Source organism: Pelophylax lessonae, assembly GCF_965119305.1.
Source record: "Pelophylax lessonae genome assembly, chromosome: 2".
Taxonomy (NCBI): Eukaryota; Metazoa; Chordata; class Amphibia; order Anura; family Ranidae; genus Pelophylax; species Pelophylax lessonae.
In genome coordinates, this window is record NC_138769.1 from 431,525,736 (window position 1) to 431,553,351 (window position 27,616).

The window sequence follows — 27,616 nt, forward strand, 5'->3', positions numbered from 1 at the left end:
TTGAGATCTCACTCCTGTGATGGTGGAGGTGAGTAGTAATGACTAGCCCTCGCTTCCTGGGAGTATTCCAGTCAGGCTTTGGGAGGTATGGAAATGTCCTACACCAGTGATGGTGAACCTTGGAACCCCAGATGTTTTAGAACTACATTTCCCATGATGCCCATGCACTCTGCAGTGTAGTTGAGAATCAGGGGAATTGTAGTTCCAAAACATCTGGGGTGCCAAGGTTCACCATCACTGTCCTACACCTATAGGAAAGGCAGTTTTGAACTTTAGTCTGAGCTACACAGTTTTTTTTTTTATATACAGACACCCCTTATCTGCATAGGTACTTTTTTTTTGTGAAGGTGAACTAACCCTTTAACCTCCTAGAATGTGAGAAAAAACAGCGCTACCAGGAATGTGTATAATCATAAATAAATGGTAAATAATCAAATAATTACATAAAGTAAAGTGCACTTGTTGTAAAAAATGCAAACAATTTAAACATATAAAGGTGCAATGATATCAGAAATTAGTTATAGTGCTAATAGTGCAAAGGTGCTGAATAAAGTGCAGTCCAAAAATAGTCCACTCAAAGTATAAATTTCAAAAAAGTGCTGAATAAAAAGTGCTTGAAGTGCTCCACACGGTGGGAAGGTGCTCCAAAAGACGCTTTTGGGGATCCACTCACCAGACTTCTATGGTAAACAAGCCTCAAATATGCAGTGGTCCTCCAACATAATATAACCCTTAGGGATAGATGGGTCAGCAAGTCTCCAGCCTTCAAATACAGTCCCCCCTCGGTCAGCACTCAAAAGGAAGGGAATGAGCCAGACATAGTGAAGCCCGCAGGATAATTTATTAAAGAAGCTGGATTAAAACTAAGTATAAAAACATAGAATAACCACATAAACAGCGTAGTATGCGTCCACTTACAGGAACGCTGGCAGCATTCCCGGAAGTGGACACCCTTCTCATAATCAAATTGTTGGTTTGTGCTGCTCATCCTTAAGAATTACTAGCAAAATAATGGTACCACTTTCAGCACCTAAAATTGGACACAATCATACCGCCAGGGAGGTTAAAGAATAACTCCACTTTTGTTGAGAAAAAAAAAACATTCCCTTCTGGGTGATCAATGTACATTGCAAGGGATTTTAATAAACTTGCAGATTCCTACCTTTTGTTATTCAAAATTTGTTTCTGTGTCCATGTACGGAATTAATATGTATAAAAATGATTTTATAATTATCAGTCAACTGCTGCATCTGAAGGGCTCTAATGAGGAAAGTGGCAGTGTCTGCATCCAGAGTTGATTTACCGTTGACAGTATGTCATTTTTGTTGCAGGGGATGTCTACAATTTGACTTGTGCCTTAGTGCAGATTTCTGGGAAAATCAGTATGCCAATCGCACAAGCAGAAAATTACATTTCGGGGTGGGGCGGTGGGGTCATTCTGTACACCATCTGTGCACAAAATGCCTCCAGGTAGCCATATTGCATTGTATTTTACAGAAAATGACAGTGCTGCATATTGAAAAGCAAAGGTCATTTTTAATAACATTCAATTACAGTTATTATGACTTGTGTCCCCATTGTGTATGCTATAATATCATTTTTCTTTTTTTTTGCTACTTTTTCTCACAAAAAAGCAGTTACCCTTTAAGTAACTCGTGTTTGTTTTGTCCATAAAAGGCAGTCAAGTATTTTTTTTTTTATTTGTTTAACCTCCCTAGCGGTATGATTCTGTCAAGAATTCTGTACCAAAAGCGGTACAATTCTTTGCATGGAAATTTGGCGTTATGTATTAAAGGCCTACAATTCTTAGTAATTACTGACCTAAAACTTACCAAAACAAGACTCTAGTAGACATCCCAGATGTGATGAAATTTGAAACACAGACACATGAATTATAATCTAATCAATAATAGAATTTTATTCAATAATGCAATGAAAAATAATGAAATTTTTCAAAGAAATTCAATACACATCCTGAGTGTGAAACAGTTTGAAGCATGGAACTAGACAAAGTCCGACGTTGCAATCTGGACAATAGTACCTTGTTTCCTTTCAGACTTTTCTTCCATTGCCATCCTTCTTAGAAGAGCAGACAACGCACATCCTGGTAGGCGCCAACTTTTTTGGGGTGGGCGGTACAAAGTCCACAAAATGACGGCCTGTCAGGCGTTCTAGATTGCCAACGTCAACAGCGCGTCGTCCGGGTCTGTTAGCAGATACGGATGATGGTGTCGGGTGGTTGACGAAAATCTGCTCAGCCACCTTCCAGATAAAGTCCGAATGAACAAGGGGTATGGCAGTGTTGGCTTTGTAAAGAATATAGGCGTTCCAAAGGCACTGTTCAAGGAGATGCCTAAAAATCTTTTTGTAGTATTTTTTTTGTTGCTTCTGCATCGCCGGGTAAAAGGTCATTGCCTGATCGGCTCGGTCGACACCTCCCATCGTGTGATTGTAGTCGATCACGACTTGCGGCTTCAGCATATCTGTTCCGTGTTTTGTGCGGACCATGGCAGTGGAGGTGCTGTGCACGGTGCTCATGAGACACACGTCCTTTTTGTCTCGCCACCGCATTGCCATCATTTTACCCTTTTGAAAGGCAACCATCTCTCCTTTTTTTAGCTTTTTCCTGCTAAACATTGATGGCATGTCCCGCCGGTTTGGCCTAACAGTACCATACCCATCAGTTTTGTTTAGGAGCAAAACTTCATAAAGTTCCGGAGAGGTGTAAAAGTTATCTGTTGTCACGCAATATCCCTGGTTCAAAAGGGGGTCCAGCAGTGAAAGGACAGAGGATGTGGCCATCCCGTAGCCGCTGTACTTGGGCTTGAACTTTGTACCTTTCCCGGTGTAAATGATAGCATTCCATATATATCCTGTGGACGACTCACAGAGCATGTAAAATTTGATCCCGAACCGCGCTCTTTTGGATGCAATATATTGGATCCAGCTCAGGCGTCCCTTGTAGGCCATGAGACTTTCGTCCACACTGACATTCCTGTCTGGCACATAGGTCCGCTGGAAGTTGGTGACAATCATTTGGCACACCTCCCAGATTTTTTTTGAGGCGCAGGATGAGTTTGGGCGCAGGATGTGTGGCCTCATCAAACTCCTCGTTGTTGGCAAAATGCTAATTTTTCATGATCCGAGAAAAACGGTACTCAGACATCACTGTGCCAAAAAATGGAGTGGCCAGCATCTTATTGGTGGTCCAATACCAATTCTGGAGCAGTTTCCTCACCACCCCCTGAAGGATGATGAGTCCCAGAAACTTCCAGATGTCCTCTTTACTGACCGGTTCCCATTTTCTGGATCGGGAAAATCTGGCGCGCAGCGTAGCGGACTGCTGCTCATGGTAGCGGTTGGTTTCAGCGACTATTTTTAGAATTACCTCCTCCGTTAGAAATAACTTCAGGTACGCCAGAGGGTTGTCACTCTCCACGTCAACCTTCATCCCAGGAGATCCAGTGAAACGGAATCTCGGGGGCGCTGCCTGGTCCGCATCGCTGTCTAAAGGGCACCAAGTGCGCACATCACTTAGGTCAGGTGCGGGATCATCGGCGTCACTTTCTCGATCAGTGTCGGTGTCAGAGTCAGATGACAAATCTCCGCACGACTCACTGTCACTCTGTTCTGCGAGCAGCTCCGTGTCGCTGCCGCTGTCGCTGTCGCTTATCTCATCCAAAAGCGCATATGCGGGACAGCGCTTTTTTGATGCCATTTTCAAATTATTTTATTTCACACAAATGACAATGGCAAGGGGGACTGAGAGGGCACTGTGACTTTTACCAAAGTGATACAGTGTAATCCTCTCAGATTACACTGTATCACCTCCTTTTAATGTGTTTGTGTTTGGTGTAACTTTGAATTTTCCTCCCAGTTCCGCTCCCATGCAGCATTGCTGCTGCAGAGAATGGAACCAGGAAGTCCTCCTACCGACAGACGAGCGGCGGGGATCTCGGCTGGCGGTCACAGCAATGAGAGCTCATCGCTGGATCGCCAGGATAAGGTAAGACACTCCACTGCGCTGTCTGCACATCCACCCCGAGCTTGACTCGGGGATGCCGATAGTAGCAGGAAAATTCTACCCCGAGTCATGCTTGGGAATACCGCTAGCCTGGTTAAGCATGCTAGAATATTGAAATATCAAGTTCTATGGCTAACGGTACACTTCCCTGTCAGATACCCTTTTTTTAATATACACAGTCTTTTTTTTTAATATGCATGAGACCCACCACTCTCATTAAACCCAAAGAATTGTTTAAAAGAAAAAATAAATACAACCAAATCCAGTTAATGTAATTGGTTTAAACAACCATTGTATTTTAGCACTGAACCGGAGTACGCTTCTAAATCCTAGTCTTGGTACAAGAATCTTCTGCACAACAGTACTTAGTTACATAGTTAGGATAAAAAAAAGACACAAGTCCATCTGGCTCAACCAATAAAAAAACAAAAAAAAACAGTAAAGAAATTCAAACCATGCAACCCTATATACACAATCCTATACCTGCAGTTGAGCCAGAGGAAGGTAAAAAAAAACCCCAGCAAAGCATGATCAAATTCGGTGTAGCAGTGCTTTGATCCAGTAAGGGCTCTACTGCTTTGTACAGTCAGCGGTCATTTACAGTTTGAAGGAAAAAAACAGTAGAGAGAAGATTAATATTCTCATTGGTGTGCTGCTTCTCCTACGCTATTCACTAATGGACTGAGAACAGGTTGGTGACCAAGCTGTCTAACTGCTTTAGGGAAAAGTAAGGTCATCAAAAAAGCTGTACAGTTCATATATATTTTCTCTATACACTATATTACCAAAATTATTGGGATGCCTGCCTTTACACGCACGTGAACTTTAATGGCAACCCGGTCTTAGTCCATAGGGTTCATTATTGAGTTGGCCCACCCTTTGCAGCTATAAGAGCTTCAACTCTTCTGGGAAGGCTGTGCACAAGGTTTAGGAGTGTGTCAATGGGAATGTTTGACCATTCTTCCAGAAGTGCATTTGTGAGGTCAGGCACTGATGTTGGGTGAGAAGGCCTGGCTCAAATTCTGCTTTCTTATTCATCCCACAGATGTTCTGTCGGGTTGAGGTCAGAACTCTGTGTAGGCAAGTCAAGTTCCTCCACCCCAAACTTGCTCATACATGTCTTTATGGACCTTGTTTTGTGAACTGGTGCGCAGTCATGTTAGAACAGGAAGAGGCCATCACCAAACTGTTCCCACAAGGTTGGGAGCATGAAATGGTCCAAAATGTCATGGTATGCTGTCACCTTAAGTGTTCCCTTCACTGGATCTAAGGGGACAAACCCAACCCCTGAATTTTGTTTTTCTGATTTGGATTAGTGCACAAAGCAAAGTCCATAAAGACATGGATGAGCGAGTTTGGGGTGGAGGAACTTGACTGGTCTGCACAGAGTCCTGACCTCAACCTGATAGAACACCTTTGAGATGAAATAGAGTAGAGACTGTGAGCCAGGCCTTCTTGTCCATATCGGTGCCTGACCTCACAAATGCACTTCTGGAAGAATGGTCATACATTCCCATAGACACACTCCTAAACCTTGTGGACAGCCTTCCCATGAGGAGTTGAAGTTGGTATAGCTGCAAAGGGTGGGCCAACTCAATATTGAACCCTATGGACTAAGACTGGGATGCCATTAAAGTTAATGTGCATGTAAAGGTAGGCGTCCCAATACTTTTGGTAATATAGTGTATCTAGTGTTACCTTAACCATATGATGTATAATGTCATCATAGTGTGATAGTGTTGCTTAATAAACTATTATATTGATCTGATATTTCATTTATTTTTTTCAATTTTCTAAAGTTTAACACCCTGGCAGAGTGACTGATTGCATATTTGAAGGCATTGCTAGTTCCTGTATTACCCTAGATTAAATCTTGTATTTAAATATTAATAAAATATTGATTGCTACTAACAAAACATCATTATAGTCAGGGCATGTTGTGCTCTTTCTGTCCAAATAAACCTTGATCTGTCATTCTTTTTTTTTCTCTACATGTCAGCTTTATTAATTAATCCTTAGTGTTCAACGTAGCATTACATTTGAATTTGTTTTTCAGGCCACTCTGTATTTTAATCTTCCTCCTCACTTTGTCAGTTTTGTAGACTTGGAGCTAATTCATATGGATGACAGTCCTTCACTAGCAGTCCCCAGGGCTTTAGAGCATGGCTGTGCAGCTGTGCAAGTTGGTGGTATAGAAAGAACAGTCACACCCATGAGGTATAGAAGAAGAAAAGATATTAAAAGCATAGTACACATCTATACATCATGTTTGTTCCCCAGAGGAAAGTGTCATCCCTAGACAAAGTGAAATGTTCTCTGGATTGCAAGCTTTCACAAGTCAAAAGCTTTTTATCATCCATGTCAGCTTGAATCTTTGTTTCTTCAGTACATGCTTTAGAAGTGAATCAGAGTAAAAATGAATAATAAACATTTACAGCTAAGATTCAGTCTTTACTTTTTCTTTATGTCAAAGGGAGCTACAAATAGGACATTATAAAGAATTAGGAGGTTTATGGTCAAGTTGTAGTGTACCAGTTAGATGATGTGGAAGGGTTAAAACATAGATTGGTATATTTAACCACTTAAGCCCCGGAAGATTTTACCCCCTTCCTGACCAGGCCCTATTTCGCGATTCGGCACTGCGTGACTTTAACGGACAATTGCGCGGTCATGCGATGCTGTACCCAAATGAAATTGACGTCCTTTTTTTCCCACAAACAGAGCTTTCTTTTGGTGGTATACGATCACCTGTGCGATTTTTACTTTTTGCGCTATAAACAAAAAAATAGGGACAATTTTGAAAAAATAACAATATATTTATATGAAATTCCCCCCAAAAAAATGTAAAAATCAAAATTTTTTAACTTTTATAGGCCAATTTGTTTTCTGCTACATATGTTTGGTAAAAAAAAATTGCAATAAGCGTATTTTGATTGGTTTGCGCAAAAGTTATTGCGTTTACTAAGGGAAAGATTTTTGTCATTTTTATTGTTTTTTTTTTTTTAACGAGTAATGGCTGCGATTTTTTTTTCGGGACTGCGACGTTGCAGCGGACAGATCGGACCCTTGACTGACATTTTTGACACTTTTGGGGGTACCGGTGACATTACTACAGTAATCAGTGCTATACATATGCACTGTTAATGTAAAAATTACACTGATAGGGAAGGGGTTAACTTTATTGGTGATGCAGGGGTTAAGTGTGTCCCTAGGGGCATGCTTCTAACTGTAAAGGGGTGTGGCTAGTGATGTAACCACAGAGACATACGATCCTACATAGCAGGATTGTATGATCTCTGCAGTTAGATCAGGGAGAATGACAGGCGGCTTTGTTTACATTAGCCGCCTGCCTTTCTCCCTCTGCACCGGGAGATCACGAGTGACCGGCGGACATCGGGTCCACCGGTCACACGCGCAGACATGTTAGGGAATGAGCGGGGGCAGGAGCGCGCCTCCGGTGGCGCTCGCTCGCCCCCTAGAGGCTCTCAGGCGAGCGACGTAGTATTACATCACTTTGCCTGTACGGGGCTGACCGCGATCGTGCGGCGGTCGGCAAATGGTTAAATATAATTCCATTATCTAGACCGCTCTGAAAATAAACAAGATGAAGTAAATCACTGCTGATTTTCTGTAAAAAATGTCATACACTCAGAAATGATTGGCAAACATTTTCCTACAGCAACTGAGTTGGACTCTGCTAAGCAAAAAGTCACATAAAGGTGACTTCTGGATTGTAGACCAAAGGCATTTTTATAAGGTTACATCTTGTCTCCTCAGAATGACAGTTATAGCATTTAAGAAAAAAAAAGAAAATAGACTTCTTCCCAGGATAGCTCTGTAACTCCTTCGGGTTGTTAAATCTTGAAGTAAAGTTAATGTTCTTTTCGCTCCCAGATAAGCTTTCTTATCTTTTTGGTTTTCAAACTTTACTCCACACATCTGTGCTACGCTTCAGGTGGACACATTCCTACAGAAGTGAAATTCTGCAGTGTTATATAATACAGTAAATTGTTATTTGCACAAGTTAAAGTTACAAGCTTAATACTGGCAGACCGAATAATGAGATCTGTAAATAATAACTGATTACATATTTCTGAATCCATTATGTCTAAAACATAACTGAATTCTGTTACCGTGAGTTGAGAATGGCATAGCTCTACAAGCAGTTTTCTTTGTTGTAGCTATGCGAATATTCTATTGCCTGTTGTGGATAACTGTAGGTAGATGCATAGAGACAGCATGCAACTAGCATAATTTCCCAGTGGGCTTAGTGGAAAATCAACAGCCTGTAGAGGTAATACAAAACAAGATGTTTATAACATTCATTATGTCTCCTACCTTACCTCCTATATAAATGTTTACTAAAAAATGCAGCTATAGTCTAATTTTCACAATGCTCTTTGACCCTGTATTTGTATATTTTTTCAGAGAACAGTTTCTTATTAGGTGTAAAAGTTTATAGAGGCATACATTCAATGGTGTGAAATTCACATTCCTTCCCAGACATTACCAGGGTAGAAATAGAGGAGACAATAGTGTAAAATATCAATGAGTCTTACAGTGAAGGGAGAAGACTTCAACATTGGACTGTTGTCTTGAATATGGAGAGAACACCTTCCTCATAATATACTTTACCAATACTGATAAATTTAGTGGTGTCTACAGTTTTTTAGGACAATAGCTATGCATGTGGTGCACCAGGTTGGGCTGTTTTACAGGAGGGATACTTACCTATTTTATTTATTTATGAAAAAAAAATGACTCTACTTTATTGTTCTGGCTTACTGAAGATCGCCACTTGATACCCCAAGGTGAACGGTTTGGGACACTGTTTTGAGCCCATAGTGCTGCTGTTGGGAAAAAAAAATACTATAAATATTCTACCTCTTCTACTCACTCTGTAGATGGCACTGCATGGCTCAAGAGCCTGCCCCTCACATTGAGGTTTGACATGCTATATCCATATTGTGCCTTGCCATTAACATTTCAATTTTCCATTTTTTTTTTGGCTACTATATAACTTGTCAATCTCAAACTAAACAAATGTTTGTAAAATTTCTTCAATGCCGTTCTATAAAATGTACCGCAACATAAAAGGGAATAACATTTGTAGTTATAGTGAAGCTAAATCTTCATTGAAAAAGTAAATTGGGAGCAGGCAGCATTTTGTTGTAGAATAGACATGCTACGTCTTTTCTGCAATAAAGCAAACTTTACATGAACATTCTCGCCACAGTGCCTGTGTGGCAGGAGGAATTACTCCCTTGCAAATGCGCAGAAGTCACAGTATTCCCTGTTAGTCAATCTAGATGGATGAAGACTGGCACCCAGAAGATGTTAGTGCCTGGCAAAAGATCTAATGGTCGCATTGCTGAAATGGAGACGAGTATATGTTGACTTCAGTTTCACTTTAACCACTTCTGGACTGGAAGGTTTTACCCTCTTAATGACCAGGCCATTTTTTTTGCGATACGGCACTGTTTCACCTTTACTGACAATTGCGTGGTCATGCGATGCTGTACCCCAAAAAAAAAATGATGTCCTTTTTTTTCCCATAAATAAGGCTATCTTTTGGTGGTATTTGATCACCTGTGCAATTTTATTTTTTGCGCTATAAACAAAAAAAAAGCAACAATTCTGAAAAAAAAACATATTTTTTACTTTTTGCTATAAAACAATCCCAATAAAAAAATGTACAAATAAAATATTTTCATCATTTTAGGCCAATTTGTATTCTGCTACATATTTTTGGATAAAAAATCCCAATAAGTGTATATTGATTGGTTTGCACAAACGTTATCATGTCTACAAACTAGGGGAAAGATTTATGTAATTTTTATTTTATTTTTTTTTACTAGTAATGGCGGCGATTAGCGATTTTTAGCGGGACTGCGACATTGTGGTGGACAGATCAAACACCTAACTGACATTTTTGACACTTTTGGGGGGACCAGTGACGTTACTAACAGTAATCAGTGCTAAAAATATGCACTGTTACTGTACTAATGACACTGGCAGGGAAGGGGTTAACACCAGGGGCGATCAAAACGTTATATTTGTCCCTAGGGGGTGCTTTCTAACTGTGTGGGGGATGGACTTGCTGGATGAACACAGAGACCTGTGTTCCTAAATAGGAGGAACACAGGATACCTGTGTTCACTGACAGAACAGCGCGCTGCCATGTTTACCACGGCAGACCACCGTTCTGTCTCCACAGGGAACGATCACGGGTGCCTAGCCGGACCTGCTGATTGGCTCCCCCTGTGGCCAATCGCCCCACTAGCTGTCCTGCGAAATGAACTACAGGTATGTTGGTTTGCAGGAAAAATCCGACCTGCAGCAGTATAAGTACGGCGCCTGGTCGGCAAGTGGTTAACCCTAGTTAGTTTTTTAACCTTACAATTTATAGTAAAATACTTAGGTAAGATCAATTATAACTCCTTTGCTGCCTTTCCTTAGCTTTGTCTTCTCTGTTTATAAAAAAAATTAAATTTGCATTTATTTTAGTAATGTTGCTAAAGAGCTTGGTAGATAGAGGGCCACAGCTCCTATCCTTGGGTGCCAGGGAACCTTGTTCCCTCACTGGGTTTACCTACCTGTAACCATGACACTTCTAAGGTAAGCTAAAGACTCCATCACTGGAAAAGCCACAGACATCATCTACATCACCTACCTCCCATACTTCCCTCTTCCTTCATAGCATTATGAATATTGCTGCAAAACAAGAAATGTGTAAGGCAGCCTAAATAATTAAATTGAACATATTCAACAAAGTACAGTGCAAAAGATGGTTGTGGCATCGTTTACATAAAATATGAATTGAATTTACTGTCTATTTACACATGTAAATGACACTGTTGAGAAAATTTAAATTAAGTCGATTTGGGGAGGGCATTTTTCTGAGTGTACTTAAGATGTTTCTCATGCAATTTAAATCACTAGAAAAAAAGAAAAAACTGACACATGCTAGTATGAGATAACATGTATTTAACGTTTCTTTGAAAAAAGACCAATTTCACAGCTCTGATACATTAATCATCTTAACTTAAACTGCATTTCTTTTATAGTTTTGAAGTTTATTGAATATTAAATATAAAAAGTAGCAGAAACTGCTGAACAAAAGTATTTACATTTTATATTAGCTTCCATAAACATATCCTTTTATTAGGTGTTACTTCAATATTACATTATTAAATTCCCCCTTTTTATGAAGTACACATTTCAAAAGGTTTAATTCTTATGAAAATGTATGTTTTTGGTGAATGAGTTTTGTTTTCATTCTCTCATAATTCTCAAAACCAAGCAGAATGTTGAATAGTTTGTGAGCAGACATTGTCAAACAGATGCATGAGGTTTTTACAGGGATATAAAATCTGGGCATAAAGCAAACATTGCTTGTCTGGATGAATCTTCAATCTGTTGAAAGTAACATAAAATGTGCAATGACACAAAATGACAAGTACAACAGAAACTGTTAAAGAAGTTCACATAAGCAACCATGTAAAGCAGTATACAGCAATAATCTGACAGTGAAAGGTCTGGACTTTTGTACAGAATTCATATATGTTTTAAGGCCAAAGATTACAGTGTGATAAAGTCAAACCATATTACATGATAATGACAGTGAATACACATAAGGACTAACATGGTTTACATGGTTGCCTTTGTAGCTCAGAGCAAAGTAAAATGGCTTTAGGTCTCCCTGCCCCCCCCCCCCCCACACACACACACACTCTGCATACTGCACACTGCCTTTTGTCGAAAATGCAGCACCTATATACTCACTTCTCATCTGGAGCAGTCAGATCCACTGCCGGAGCAGAAATATGAGAAAAAGGTAATATGAAAATATGGAAAAAAAATGCCTTTCATGATCTGGACTCGCCTTAGGACAGGGAATCAGTTTACAAAAAAAAAGAACAATATTATCATCTGTGCTTAGGAAAACACTAATAATCTATACACCCCTAGCTGCTGGTGATACATGAACACCCCTCTAGTATCATAACTAATAAAAATTAAACCCAGTGTTTGCAACTAAATGATATGCAAAACCCACAACTATATTGTCCACATATATAATCAAAACTCTACTGACAAATAAAATTGTATTATACATGCAAAATGTGCAAATATACATCCAAAATGATAGTATGTACAGTGCAGATACATTTTCCACAAAGTATATAAAATATAAAGTCCATGTTCTTTTGATAGAAAATCCAACAGTGTTTCCACCCCCAGGGGTGAAAATTAATTGGAGTGTGTACCTCAAAGCTCAAACACATACATACATACACACACAGACACACACACACACTCTTATAAATAAATGTAAACAGACATTTTAAAATGTAATAAAACATAGGCAGTGTCAGTATGGCAGTGGATAGTGTCAGTCAAGCAGTGGATGTCAGTAGGGAAAAGGTTGGTGTCAGTAGGACAGTGAATGGTGTCAGTCAGTAGAGCAGTGGGCGGTGTCAGTACAGCGGAGGATGGTGTCAGTAGAGCACTGGATGTTGTCAGTAGGGCTTTGGTCAGTCAGTGGTGTTGGTAGTTTTTTTATTCTTATTATTTTTTACAACGTTATTTTTCCATTCTTTTTTACAATATTTTTTTACATTTATTTTAGAAGTCTCACTGTGTTCATTCAGAAAAGAAAGAAAATTACACATTTACCAGAAAAGAAAGAAAATTACTTATTTACCAGACCTTTGTCCGCTCTGCATCCTGAAATGTCCCCATGTGTGCCCACAGCAGCAGCTGGTGGGAGAGGAGAGGAGGGAAGCTGGTAGCACTGCGGGAAGAGGGGAACACAGGGGGGCCCGGGCAGCAGAAGAATCTTTCACATGGGGTATAGATATGTCAACAGAATGTGCTCCAACTTCTCTCCTCCACTTCAGCTCAATGTGGCAATGTTATCAAAACATAAACAACTCCATAGTGTGGAATGTACCCAAAAACCTTATAGTAATGGCATAATATACATGCAGAACAACAAATACAAAAAACTCTCCACTCTCAATACTGTGGGTAGGTAGAAGGCTCACCAGATACTTAAGTCCAAAGCGCACACTTCACATAAACTCAGCAAAATATCCAAATTGTTCTCCTATTCACTGAAACTTTTTTCCCATGCCTACAGGACCGTATAATATATTGACTCCACTCTCCAGGTGCAGTCACCCCCTTGCTTGACCACTATTGAAAACTGGTTACAGAATGGGGATGCCTCATACTTTAATGTCATTCCTGACTGGTGGAGGAGCTAAGGGGTACAGAAGGAGATTGGCACTGATCATTGGTAGGGGATGACTGCTCCTGGAGAAAGAATATGAGTGGTACATGGAGGTATCCTGGTGGAGATGGGGTTGAATTGCATGTCCTTCCAATTGCTGTTGCCTCATAAGAGTCCAGTGTCCAGAGGTCAGAGTTTCATTCACTCAGCGTATCCGGGCTTATTTATTTAAACGGGTGGTTATATGGTGTGAGTATAATATTTTAAAAAAAATTCTATCTTGGATGTCAAAACATACTACACCATGGATTTCCTTATGTTTTAATGGTGGATTTGAGCCGATGAGGAGTGGATATTATTACGGTCCTGTATGCGTGGGCAATGTTTCAGTGAGAAGGAGAGCCATATGGATAACTTGCTGAGTTTATGTGAAGTGTGCGCTTTGGATAGCAGGTCATAATTATCTGGTGAGCCTTCTACCTACACACACACAATATTGAGAGTTGAGAGGTTGTTGTATTTGCTGTTCTGTGATTAGATTATTATATGCTATTGACATAAGGTTTTTGGTGCATACCACACTATGGAACTGTTTATGTTTTGATACCATTGTCACACAGAGGTGCAGTGGAGGAGAGGAGTTTAAACATATTCCATTGACATATATTTTACTTACTTTGTGAACAATTATACTGATATTATGTGCACTGGATTCACTATAATTTTGGATGTATATTTGCACTCACACAATTTTTGTTACTAGATTTTGAATGCATATTTGTACTATATTGCTTCTCAGCAATTTGGCTAAGGTCAAGTGTAGTATCTGTTCTTATTAATGATCTAGTGGAGGTTCTGTGCTGTCATTCTAGCCTGACCAAGGTTGGAATGTCTGGCTATGAATCTCTGCTAGAGTGATGAGGGCTTGGAAGGTTATTATTGGCTAGGACAGAAACCAGGGCACCCACAGGCAGTTGGGGCACAGGAGCAATCCCTCTGGGAAAGCTGGTAGAGCCCATTACCTCCTGATTTGAGTAATCTACCTTGTCTGGCCATGGGCTGGGAAGGCAGAAGGTCTGTGGTGTCTTTGTCTCCTGAGAGTGGTCGCCCTAGGTGTTCTCTTAGTAACACTTGGGTGTGGGACCCCATGGTTTGAATGGACACATGGTCACAGCCACCAAATTGCTTTCCTTTTGCACTGCGCCTTTTAGGGCTTGGCCTTTTGGCTAAGCCCAGGGGTAGTTTTTGTCTACCAGGCCTCAGGGCCCCGGCCAGTGCACAGCCACCTATTTATTTTCTCCCACATTTTGTCTCACATTCACTTTTGTGTGTGTTTTTCTCACTGGACGAAGGGTGAGTATTCGATAGTCAGCTTCGGCTTACCTAGAAGAACAGGGCCTGCCAGGCTTCTGGCTTGCAGACCATTGTAAACCCTTTGTCCCTGTCAGGAGCCTTGCGCCCTAGGGGATCGGGGTAAAGGTCCTACCCCTTCGAGGGTGGACTAAAAGCACATCCTTAAGTGCACTTTGTAGTGAATGTTTCACATGCACGTTTTTTGTTCACGTTTTTTCTGTGTCAGGTTTTTGCACCACCGCGGATAAAAATAAAAATATAGTTGTGTGTTTTGCATATAATTTAGTCAGAAGCACTGTGTTTTAATTTTGTCAGAAGCACTTAGTTTTAGGGAATCAGTTTTGCTTAAGACTTGCAAAGATACTGTTTTAGATGGTAAGTGGTGTTTTTAGATTTGACTAACTGGATGGCACAGGGAAACTACGACCAGTTTCTGAGTGGGTGCAGGAAATAAGTGCTTAGACCTAAGTAATCTTTAGCTCAAGTGATTTTAAACTTACACAAGGCTTCTACTTTTTCCTCACCCAGGAAAACACAGTGGCAGGGGAGCTAAGCAAATATAAGCATAAGCTAGAAGGAGCCACGAATTTTAGTGAACCTACCATTAAGGGAGAATTACTCAACTGGGGAGGCAGGCAGTTATAAGAATGTCAGATATTAAAACCCAGTAGGAATACAGAAAATGAAATCTGATAGCCCCGAATGTCGGTTATCTTTTCAAAAAATAAACATATCAGGCATCTTTGCATTCTATTTTGATTTGTTAACAGTCAATATTTAGCATTTTCCAACTTTTCTATCTACATTACTTCACAGTATAGTTCTAACTTAAAGTGGAGTTCCAGCCTATTTTGCAACTTTAGTGATTCCTGGAGTGCTCGCTATGCTGATCAACAATTGGGCATTTTCAATTTTTTTCGGGGGTCCCTTACCTTATTTTCAGGACATTTTTGGTTGTACTTCCTCCTTCTCCCCCTCTGTGGCCACGGCCACCGACATCACTTCCGCCTTTGCATTGCATCCTGGGAGCCGTTTGTCATCACTCCCAGGAGGCTGGAATCAGGAAGAACTCCCAGAACACTCCCTGGAATCAGGGAGAAGGGCACAGCAGACTACACTGCGGCTTCAGATGCCCACGTCTAAGATGGCTGCGCCCAGACAACGTTTTTAAAAGTATGATTTTGACTAAAATCCTATACTATACACCTTGTAAGTATGAGAATAGCGGTTCTGTAAAGGGTGATGGATTAGTATTATAGTGGTATTTTTAGTTAAAAAAAGGTATTTGAGGCCAAAACTCCGCTTTAAAATGAACCTGTGCTATATCAGTACAAGGTTAGCCAACAGGTTTATTTAACTGCCTCACCAGCTCCTCGTGCTCACTCTCTCTTGGCTCCTTCTTTGCTCCATTTGGAATTTAAAGAAGAAAAACAATACTTTCAGGTATGGGGAGCATGTGACTCACTCCAATTACCGCCACTTGACAGCTTTGGTGGTTAGTGATTGTCTGCTAAGGTTCCAAGCTCTGGGGAGTCATCAGGAGGAGTCCTAGTCATGACCTGGAGCCTACATAGAGCTTCCTCTCCTAGCATCAGAACAAAGACACAATGGGGGTATAAATAAGGTATGTATTGTTGGTGAGGGCAGCAGTTAAACTGATTGTATATCCCCCTCACTGGCTGTGATTGACATTGGCTCCACTGCTGTCTCTGAGCTGATGAGGAGTGAGAGAGATGAGACAGCCGCAGCTCTTGTGCACATCGGTGGATTGAGATTGAGATCGAGCTCAGGTGTGGGGGGCTTCACTCAGAAGGTTTTTTACCCTAATACAGAGAATGCATTAGGGTAAAAAAAAAAAAACTTTTCAGCTTTTAGAATCACTTTTAGTGAAATGCTTGCTTTGCTTTGCTTTGTACTGCATGGACAGAGCACAGGTACACATTAAGGTTTGTTTTGGTATACATGTCACTTTATTACTTTTTATAATCTTTTACTGCTTATGTTTTAGGTGCATATACAATTACATAATAATCTGGCTCTGGAAATCTACAAAGTGTGTGTCACAATTTAATGTACAGAAGGCAGATTATTTGTAGTAGATATAAACCCTAACTGACTGACAATGATTTGCTAAATAGCACTGTGCTATATAGTGCCCCATTCTTGGTTGCATTTCCATGCTGTTGATTTCCTGCAGCCCTTTTGAAGTCACTTCCTGTCTACATGCATGCACTCTGTTGGACAGGTAAACAATGCATACACAATGTGTTTGGAATGGCAGAATATAGTTTGCATTGAATGGTGATAATGAGAAAGGGACACAGAATTGACATATTATAATAGGAGGTAGCTGAACAGGCAGGATTACTTTTTTATATTGAAATCGGTTGCTTTAAAAATATTACAATCAATTCTTAAAATTACATTTTACATGAAGTTTGTGTGTTTGGGTTTTTACAAAGTTTAAGATGTGATTGCTGATTGGGCGTTATGGGAAACTTCACTTTGAATCTATTTATTGCTTTTTTTCCATTGCCTAACTAAAGAACACTGCACGTGTAGACTGCCGCTACTGTAATTTTATTTCTAGATAAGAAATACTTTTTTCTTTCATGACACACATTTTATTAAAACGTTCAAGGTAACTATGAAAGGTTCAATGTGGAAGCTGTGAATCTGCTTACTTGCTCTAATATCGACCTTTCTTTATGCTTTACTTCAAACCATAAAACCTAAGAGGGTCTTGGGTATGATATACGAGTTATTTGTTAATTGGACACTTGCTTGTTTAATATGAAATTATTGAGGCATCAATGACATTAAAATGTTAAATCTCTGTAAGAAAAACTCCTACTGACCTTTGAGGCTGCACTATGCAACTACCTTCATTATCAAAGACTTGGAAGAGCACATCTCTCCCTTTATGTGTAAGATCTGGTCTCATCCATCTTTATTTGAATGAAACACCAGCTGGGAAATGGATAGAACTTCCTAAACCCACTTGTATATTTGACCTTGTTGTGTACATTGCTGTATTTTTTTTATATCATTTTATTGTTCAGAAAGTTTCATTTAGAAAGCCGCAGTATGTTAATATAATATGTACCCTACTTAGAAAACATGAAGTATTTAGTGCATGAAAGATGATCATGCAAAAAACATTTGTGAATAGTAAATTCATAGTGATATTTATATGCATTAGTCTGTGACAGCAAATTGCATTTCATCAGTAGGCAATTCTGACTTTTCTGGTTTTAATCATTAAACTGGAGCCCCTGTTGGCTTTTTTTATTCTGCCTTCTAATGAGTCTCATCTAATTTACTCAAAGGCTATTATTTTGTGAACCAATTTAATAAATGCTGAGTCATCTGTTTTAAAAGTGCTAGTTCTTAAAGAACTAAAAGATAGGTTGTTGTGTATAAATAAGGTATTTATAAAGCTCGTAAGTAAAGCTCCATACACATCCAGTGTTTACCTGCAGTTCACCTGCGGCTGCACTTTCCTGCCAAGGCTTGGGTTTATTTGTGTTTGAAGTCTGCAAGATATAACACTGTGATCTGCAATTATCCCCATAGTCCACATTAAATCCAGGTCTTGTTGTTCATTTCAGCTCTGCAGTTCTTCTGGAGCGAACAAAGAAAACTGCAGGATGAATCACAGATATATTATTTGTGTGTATGGATCCTTAAAATATCATTAAACTCTTATTTACCACTTCTGGTCTGGAAGGATTTTCCCCCCTTAATGAACAGGCCATTTTTTGCAATACGGCACTGCATTACTTAAACTAACAATCGAACGGTCGTGCAAGGCTATACCTAAAAAAATTGATGTCCTTTTTTTCCCACAAATAGAGCTTTCTTTTGGTGGTATTTGATCTCTTATTTTTTGCGCTATAAACAAAAAAAATTCTGAAAAAAAAAATAATAATAATTTTTACTTTCTGCTATATAACATTTCCAAGTAGTTTTTTCATAATTTAGGCCAATTTGTATTCTGCCACATTTGTTTGGTAAAAAAAATGTATATTGTAGTGTATATTGATTGGTTTGCGCAAAAGTTTTTGCATCTACAAACTAGGGGAAAGATTTAGGTCATTTTTTTAAATTGATTTAGTTTTTTACTGGTAATGGTGGCGATCAGCAAATTTAGCGGGACTGCGACATTGTGACGGACAGATTAGACACCTAACTGACATTTTTGACACTTTTGGGAGGGATCAGTGACATTATTACAGTAATCAGTGCTAAAGATGCACTGTTACTGTACTAATGACACTGGCAGGGAAGGGGTTAACACCAGGGGCAATCAAAGGGTAAAATGTGTCCCTAGGGGGTGCTTTTTAACTATGGGGGGATGTCTTGGTATGCTGACGGCTTAAGAGTTACCTTCACTGGAACTAAGGGGCCAAGCCGAACCCCTGAAAAACAACCCCACATAATAATCGCCCTTCCACTAAATGATTCGGACCAGTGCATAAAACAAATTCCATAAAAACACGGATGAGCAAGTTTTGGGTGCAGGGCTAGCCTGCACAGGGTCCTGACCTAAACCCAATAGAACACTTTTGGGATGAATTAGAGTGCAAACTGCAAGCCAGGACTTCTCATCCAACATCAGTACCTCACCTCACAAATGCGCTTCTGGAAGAATGGTCAAACATTCCCATAGAAACACTCCTAAACCTTGTGGACAGCCTTCCCAGAAGAGTTGAAGCTGTTATAGCTGCAAAGGGTGAGCCAACTCAATATTGAACCCTACGGACTAAGACAGGGATGCCATTAAAGCTCATGTGCGTTTAAAAGCAGGCGTCCCCCAAAAAATAAATAATAAAAAAAAAGCAGATGTCCCAATACTTTTGGTAATATAGTGTATGCAGATATTTAAGGTATATGTATAGTGTGCTTCATCAACTGTTTAAATCCAAATATCTGTAGTACAAAATGTTTCCTATTGGTGCTGAAAGCTAGCACTGAAAAACTAGGGTATTCATTTCCCCAAAATTTGGTTGAAAATCAAAGATTCAAGTGATATTTTGGTCAATGGGTAAGGCAAAATTAGGGTGGATTTTAAGGGTGCAGTGGACTGTAAATTGCTCCTGTAGGTTACGGAAGCTAGTTTCAATTATCTTTGACTTGTTCTTGTGCCAAATAATGCCCCCTCATTAGTTTCATTATTCTACACTCTTTTTCACAGAAAGATATAACAGAATGCAAGAAATTTAAATAAAAAAAAAAAATAAAGCCAGCACACACAAAGAAGAATAACTCACAAAAAAAGGAAAAAAAACCCCACAAAGAACACTAAATGTAATGAATGAAATACCCTAAATCCATCTTCCTCCATTCCAAATTTTCTTTAAACCCCGTTGATAAATGAAAACCCAGCGGCGAAGGTAAGCAAGGCAAACTTTCTGATCGCGCCGCTCCTCCCCACTGCTGATGGGCTATAGAGCCTCTTAGGTCTCCGCCTCCTCTTCGCCGCCCAGTAATGCCTCCGGCTCCACCTTCTCCTTCTTGATGTGACGTACCTAGAACTGGAGCCCAACTTCTTCTTCCTCTGTCCTCCATGCTGCCTCCTTTCCCTGGATCCTCCCGCGTTCTTTTGGCTACCGCTCTTCTTCTGTCCACCGCCTCTTCCACTTCTTCGGCTGCCGCTTCTCCCAATGGTAAAGCTAAGAGTCTTCTCTTCCTTTGGCTTCAGCCTCAGAATCTGGCGCAGGAGAGTCTTCATTTTGCAGAGCTTCACCACAGCTGACCCTCTGAGGCCACTGGCAGCTAGCCTTTACAAGAACCCCCTTTTTATAGGGGACCACCAGGCTTCCAGAAACTTCTAAGGTCACCTGACCTTAGTTTCAAGAGTCCCCCAGCTTAACTGTCACAAGGCTCCCCCCAACCTCCTCCCACCTATATTAAGGGGAGCCTTGAAACTCCTTAGGCTGCTGCCATTCCCATGAGGAAAAATGGATAAAGGGGGCCTTGAAACCCCTTTCCTATTTTCCTTCACATTCTTTGCAAAATGTTTTTATCATCTTCACCAAGCTAAGGGCACATTTTCTTACAACATGAACAACCTGCTTTGTTGAAATTTTGACCACTAAATCTGTAATTTCACTACAAAAGTATTTTTTTTTTAAATCACTCTGTTTATCTGTACTGCTGACCATATACTTGCTGAATGCACATCTCTATTTAATATATGAAAGGAAGCACAAGCCCACCTACATTGGTATGGAAGTGAGGAATACAATGTTTTATTTATTTTTGTATAACTTTGACCAGTCAAGCACAATGGAATGCTGTTTCCTACCTACCTAATGGTACCCTGTTCATGTGGATTCACACTCAACAGCAAGTGAGGATTGCGAAATGGATGGGATTTTGTTGAGAAGGCAATCTATATATAAAAAAGTGCTTTCTAGGCTTTTTTTTTCTTTTTCTTTTTCATCTCTCTGATGAAGTCACAAATGATCCCAAAAGTCAAAGCATGCTAATTCACGACAAAATGGTCATGATAGCCTTTTCAAAACCAAAGTAGTGCAAAATGAATGGGGTTTGCAAAGTGCAGAAACCCAGAGAGACCAGATAGGAGTTTGATAAAGTCCACCACTGATGAAGACATGTTGTAATTGGTTGCCATGTGTTACAGAACTTTTATACATGGGGTTTTGCATTTTCTAGTCAGCCCATAGATGCATTGAGAGTAGCTAAGAATTTGTGTCTCACAAAATAATTAAATGTGATTAGAATTGTAATCAATAGGAATGAACAACTGTAAATCAGCAACTCAATATCTAGCCTCCAGTGGTTGCAGAATCCTGATGATTGCTGCATTTATAAATCGTGTCGAGCTATTCAGAGGCTCTCTCTTGCTTTGAGTTTTCTTTTTATTCATGAACAGCCTGTGACAGGATTGTCATTTTATAACCAGTCCCGAATGAGTCAGTGCACAAGCATGAAGCTGGCATGCCAATCCAGAACTAATGATCTGGTTTTTCAAAGTTGACAGTTAACAGGCTAACTGCTGATATAGTCAACACAAATCCATCAACATTACAGTTTGCCGTACATGACTAGTTTTCATATATAAGCATTTGTCACTTGCGGACATACAAAGTGCACAATGTTAGGTTGTTACGTTTTTATGATTACAGCTTATTGTGATTTTGAGACCTGTCTGCATAGAACATTTTTTATTTTTAATAATGTAATTATTTGATTTATCGATTCTGTTTTATTAAATAACTATTTAATTCAGTTGCTAGTGGCTTCATTTTAACTGCTTCAAATCATAGTGTTCTGATTCTGTTGTATATGAAAGCATTTAAAAAGAGACTGCTGGGAGCATCCATATTGAATACAGAATTTACCAAAAAAAGGAATGCTGTAACTGAGAGCAACCTATAAAATATATATGATGCAGCACCCTCCTAGTTAGGTAGGTGCTAGGTAAATGCATACTGTATATGCTCCTTCTGCTTATCAGGGGAGCCTGATCTATAGGGTTGCCTGTCACATGTTTCCAGGTGTGATTCACTAGGTCTGAGGGAGTGTCCCCACTGTATCAGATGAGGGAGCTTGTTGGACAGTGGAGGAAACCCAGCCAGTGACACATTAGCTTTTATGGGAGTCACAGTGGGAGGCCATTCTTGCAATGCATCCTGGGATTGCTCATAAAAAGGGGAGGGGGCATGTGACAGGGCATCTTTGGTGGGAAGCAGAGTCCCAGGAGGAGGTGGATGGCTGTCTCTCCTCCTGCAGTGTGTGAGGAAGGTGGTCTTAGGTGGTCGGCGTAGTGAACCAGGTGTGAAGCTGAGCTGCAGAGGATCTAGTGTAACTGACGGTGAAGCTGCTGGCAGAGTCTTTTGGGAAAAATAGTGTCCGTGAGTACTGAGGGACCTGCCTAAGGGTCTGGCCCAGAAGGGGGACCACTCTAGTGAAGTCAGGGGATCAAGAAGCTAGCTCACACAGAGAGTATTACAGTAAAGGGGGTGCCATGTAGAAAGCCCTGAAGAGTAGGAACAAAGGGGGTGCCAGGAAGGGCCATGAAGAGTGTTCTGCAGTACAGTACAGCTTATCTAAAGCGGTTCAATAATTACTACTTCATTGCTATTGACAAGGTGAAGCAGCGACCTTGCCGCTATCAAGTACAATTAAATGTCCCGAGAAATTGTGCATAGTTTCTTCAAGTTGGAGTTTCCCACTCATCCCTTCTCCTATCCAAGTTCTCAATAAAACCACAAAAACCAAAACCCCTAGACTGTTTCTTGACTGAGCCAGGCACTGAACTATTGTACTGTTGCTATGGGTAACCCAGGGGAACCCGTCACCAGCAGTTCTCCAGGGAGTAGTGCTACATAATGTTTATTATTCTGCCTTAAAAGACAACTTTTTCTTTGCTTTAAAAATCAATAATGTAATGAGTCTAGCAAGCATAATAAAAGAGCAATATGTATGCTATTCCTTTTTCCACATAAAATAGTTCACTATAGTCTACCTAACTTAACTATTTTGCTGGCCCCTTACATCATAACCAACTGAACATCTTGTGGAGGAACAAGTACACAGGAAGTACTTTCCTTAGCTCTACAATTTCAAGTATTCAATATACCTGACAAAGCTCACTCATGCCCACTCCCCCTCTGTTCATCCTGCCAACCTGTTGGCCAATTGGTGTACGTGCTGTTAAGATTTAGCAGCTTTCATACACACACCATTCTACCTCAGTAGTGTTCACAGAAGAGAGATACAAGCGTCTTTGACACTGCACTCTCAGAGGAAGCTGACATTACCCATTAAGCAAGCAAGGTTTTAAGTTTTCTCAGGTTCATTTGATGTTGGGACTTATAGAGCACAATACTTCCTGTGTACTCGTTTCTGCACCGGAACCTAGATAGTCACTTATTGATAATGTTAGCTACCACCATTTTAAATGATTCTAGCTACAGATTTAATGAGGAAATTTAGCCTCCTCACCAACGATCCAATGTTTGTAGACGCGATAATGTTTGCGCAAACCAATCAATTTACACTTATCGGGATTTTTTTTTTTTTACCCCAAAAAATGTAGTGGAATACATATTGGCCTAAATTGATTAAGAAATGTAATTTTTTACATTTTTTTATTGGGTATGTCTTTTTAGCAGAAAATAACATTTTTTTTTTTTTTTTCAAAATTGTCGCTCTTTTTTGTTTATAGCGCAAAAAATAAAAACTGCAGAGGTGATTAAATACCACCAAAAGAAAAATTTATTTGTGGGGAAAAAAGGACATCCATTTTCTTTTCGGTTACAGTGTGGCAGGACCGAGCAATTGTCAGTTAAAGTAATGCAGTGCCGTATCGTGAAAAATGGCCTTGTCATTAAGGGGGGTAAAACCTTCCGTGGCTGAAGTGGTTAAAGAAGACTGCAAACAGGCAGGTGATTTTGCATTGCAAAATAGACATAGCATGTCTCCACAACAATAAATTACAATACATAACCTGCCTTTTTGCATTTTGTTTTTTTAACTTTAGTTCAGTTTTAAGTTAGGTGGACCATGGCAAAATCTTAGTTTATGCTAAAAAGGTATGCCATTTATATTGTGGATTTATTATGTATGCTAGGCTCATTCTAATACTGATTTTTAAAAGAAAGGTGCAGTTGTCCTTTAACAAGGCTTACATCAGTGGCAGCACTGGCCTGTAAAAGGACTCCTGATTGCTATAGCAGTGAATCAGATGGCTGTAAAACTTCCACACAAACAGTAACATGCTCCCCACCTAATCATTCTCCCCACCACCATCATGTATCCCAATCTCACCTGTCTTTCCTGGGTGCCATGGCAGGTGTCAGTAAGGAGAGCGGTGGGAGATCAGTAAACATCCAGGAAAGCTAACCAACCTTAACTAAATGACGGCTACATTGCTGAACACTATCATAAACAAATGTCTTTTAATAAAATATATGTATCATCTTATTTCATTCTTTTTGATCAGTACTCCTGATCTCCTGTAGTCTCTTTTCAGCCACTTCCTGGCTACATGCATGCACTCCAGTGATGGCTGAATTGCAATTCTAAAGGCTGGGCTTCTCGATAGTTGCAGCAGTGGATCATGCCTGTGTAATGTGGTAAAAGCAGTTATAAACTACAGCTGTTCAAAAACAAAAAACAAAACAAACATCTGAAAGGCAATTGTATGGAATACTTACCTTTGACGGAAGCCCTCCTGTGGCATGCTGTCACAGCTGAGAGGGCTGACAACTTCCCCCAGTCTTTCTTCCAAGTTCGTGCCCTCCAGCTGTGTGATTGGCTGGAGCCACGATGACTTCACTCCTGCACAAACCCTCAGGAACGGGAACCCTCGGTTCCCACACAAAGTTCCTCCTGACCCCCACACTGTTTTTTGACAAATTCCGCATGTTATACCACCAGCAAAACCCTGGCTGTAAATATGATTTTTTTTTTGCTTTTTAAACAATATTCACCGGTACTTTTTGCATTTTCTGGTAAATGCTGCATAATCTGTATTTTTTTTTTCAATTCGACTTAATTCAACACATGCAATCGTTTATGCAAACGAGTCACGTGACTGTGTAATTGCATGCGGTAATTGTTAGTGAATTGACCCTATTTTTATTGTACCTACAGGTAAGCCTTATTATACAGAAGAAAAGCCAGATACTCCAGAAGCCAGTAAAATTAATAATCTTTATTGCTACATATACACTAGGTGGATTAAAAACAGCTTACATGTTTCAGCACAAAGCCTTGATCACAGCATATTTTTACAAATGAAAGACAAACATATATAGACACTACACACCTCATTTGAGAGTGGATACTACAATAAAACAGTTAATCAATTACATAAAATCAAGTCTAATCAGTGGACAGAGAAAAAGCAGCACTAGATAGTAATTACATATGATGTGACCCACTCTGGAGAAAGGAAGTACCAAAAAAATGTGAAATATTGTTACCCATCTAGAAAACATTATATTGTATTATTGTCTATCTAAACAACATTCCTTAGTGATACAAAGATGTTTCAAACTAAAGCATACTCCAAAAACTATGGCTTTATAATATTACTTCAAAATAGATCTATACCCAATCTGGAATTCATGCCAACGGGAATCCTAGAATTCTAGCAGATCCTCCTGCTCAGTGAGGGATCTCTCTGCTGATCCTCGCTGAACAGGTGGATGACAGGTCCACGTCCGCTCTGCTGATGCAGAACAGACACGTACATAGCCCGCTGACCTCTATGGGGTGGTCGGTTGGAAACGGGCCACCTGTCCATTTCCATCTGATCCGATCTGCTAGATGGATGGGGAATGGGATCACATGTCCATTTACATCAGCCTCTCCATAAAAAACAATGGGTGGTACGATTGGGCTCTCTTGAAAAACGCACAGGCAGATCCGATTGGTCTGCTTGTTTGAAAGGGGCCTAAGAACTTGTTCACACTGGGCATACACAGTGTACTTTTACAGGGATGCACAGGTGTTCTGTCCATCCCTGTTCAGGCAGTCCCATTGATGTAATTTGGGATGAAGCAACTGCACAAACAGAGCCGCTGCTCCCAGTTTGACATCCATGTCCACGTGCATGTCCCTGAGCTCACACTGTCTGCATTTGGGGTCGTGCACCCACACCCACATGGATGTCAGATTGGGAACAGCAGCTATGCCTGAGCAGCCGTTGCATCCCAATTGACATAAATGGGACTGCCTATACAGGGATGCACTGAACACCTGTGCATCCCTGTGTGGGTAAACATGGTCCTCAATGGGCATACACTTTAATATGCCACATGTGAACAATGCTTTAGTAGTAATTTAGAAGGAGTTTTGCAAGTTTGCAAGTTATGGTGTGTTTATATTATATTATATTAATGATTTTAGTGTATTTTTTGTGAAAATAGCGATATGATGAAGATTTGCGCAATTATTACGGGGGGGGCAAAAATCAGTAGCACCTTCCATTTATTCTACTGGCCCTTTGCTTTCAGAAAATGTATAGTTTGGGTGGTCTTTTAAAAACTCTGAAAGTGAAACCGGAAAACTTCCAAATTTTTGGAGAAATGTGGTAATTTACAATTTTGTGTATGTCCAGTTTTCACCATTTTGCAAAAGGTGCCATTAAAAATTTACAAATATTTGTTATTAATTAACTCAATACAGGTTCAGCTTTCATATTTAGTAGGCATTTAGCAGGAATTTTGTAAAATGTGCTGTGTTTCTATCTGCTATAAATGATTTTAGTATATTTTTAGCGAAAATATTGATTTAGTAAACATTTGCGCAAATATCGTGGGGCCTTAAAAATCAGTAGCACCTTCCTTTTATTCCACTGGCCCTATGCTTTCAGAAAATATATGGTTTGGGGGGTCTTTAACAAACGCTGAAAGCTGTAAGGGAACAAAGAAAACCTTCAGATTTTTAGAGAAATGTGGTTCTTTACATTTTTGGGTACGTTCAGCTCTCACCATTTGCAATAAGACGTAATTTAAAAATTACAAATATTTGTTTTTTATTAACTCAGTACAGGTTAAGTTTTTTTATTTAGTAGAAATGTATCAGGGATTTTGTGACATATGCTGTGTTTAGATCTGCTAAAAAATAATTTAGAGAATTTTTAGCGAATATATAGTGTTGATAAACATTTGCGCAAATATTGCATGGTGTTAAAATCAGTAGCACCTTATTTTTATTCTACAATGAAAACCTCTAGATTTTTTGAGAAATTTGGATATTTCCATTTTTGCATATGTTCAATCTTTACCATTTCGCAAAAAGGTGCAATCTAACATTTACAAATAGTGGTTATTTATTAACTCAATACAGGTTTATATTTGGCAGGAATTTTGTAAAACGTGCTGTGTTTTTTTCTGCTAATAATGATTTTAGTGTATTTTTAGTTTTGATAAACATTTGCCCAAATATCATTGTGCCCTAAAAATCAGTAACACCTTATTTGTATTCTACTGGTCATGTTCTCTCAGAAACTATATGGT

At 39.7% G+C, this 27,616-nt stretch overlaps 1 protein-coding gene across 1 annotated transcript in view; it reads left to right on the forward strand.

Annotated features, from left to right (window-relative positions):
* The window catches only part of CFAP47 (cilia and flagella associated protein 47), a 702,231-nt gene that overhangs the window by 501,272 nt on the left and 173,343 nt on the right, over nucleotides 1-27,616 (forward strand). The window lies entirely within an intron of this gene.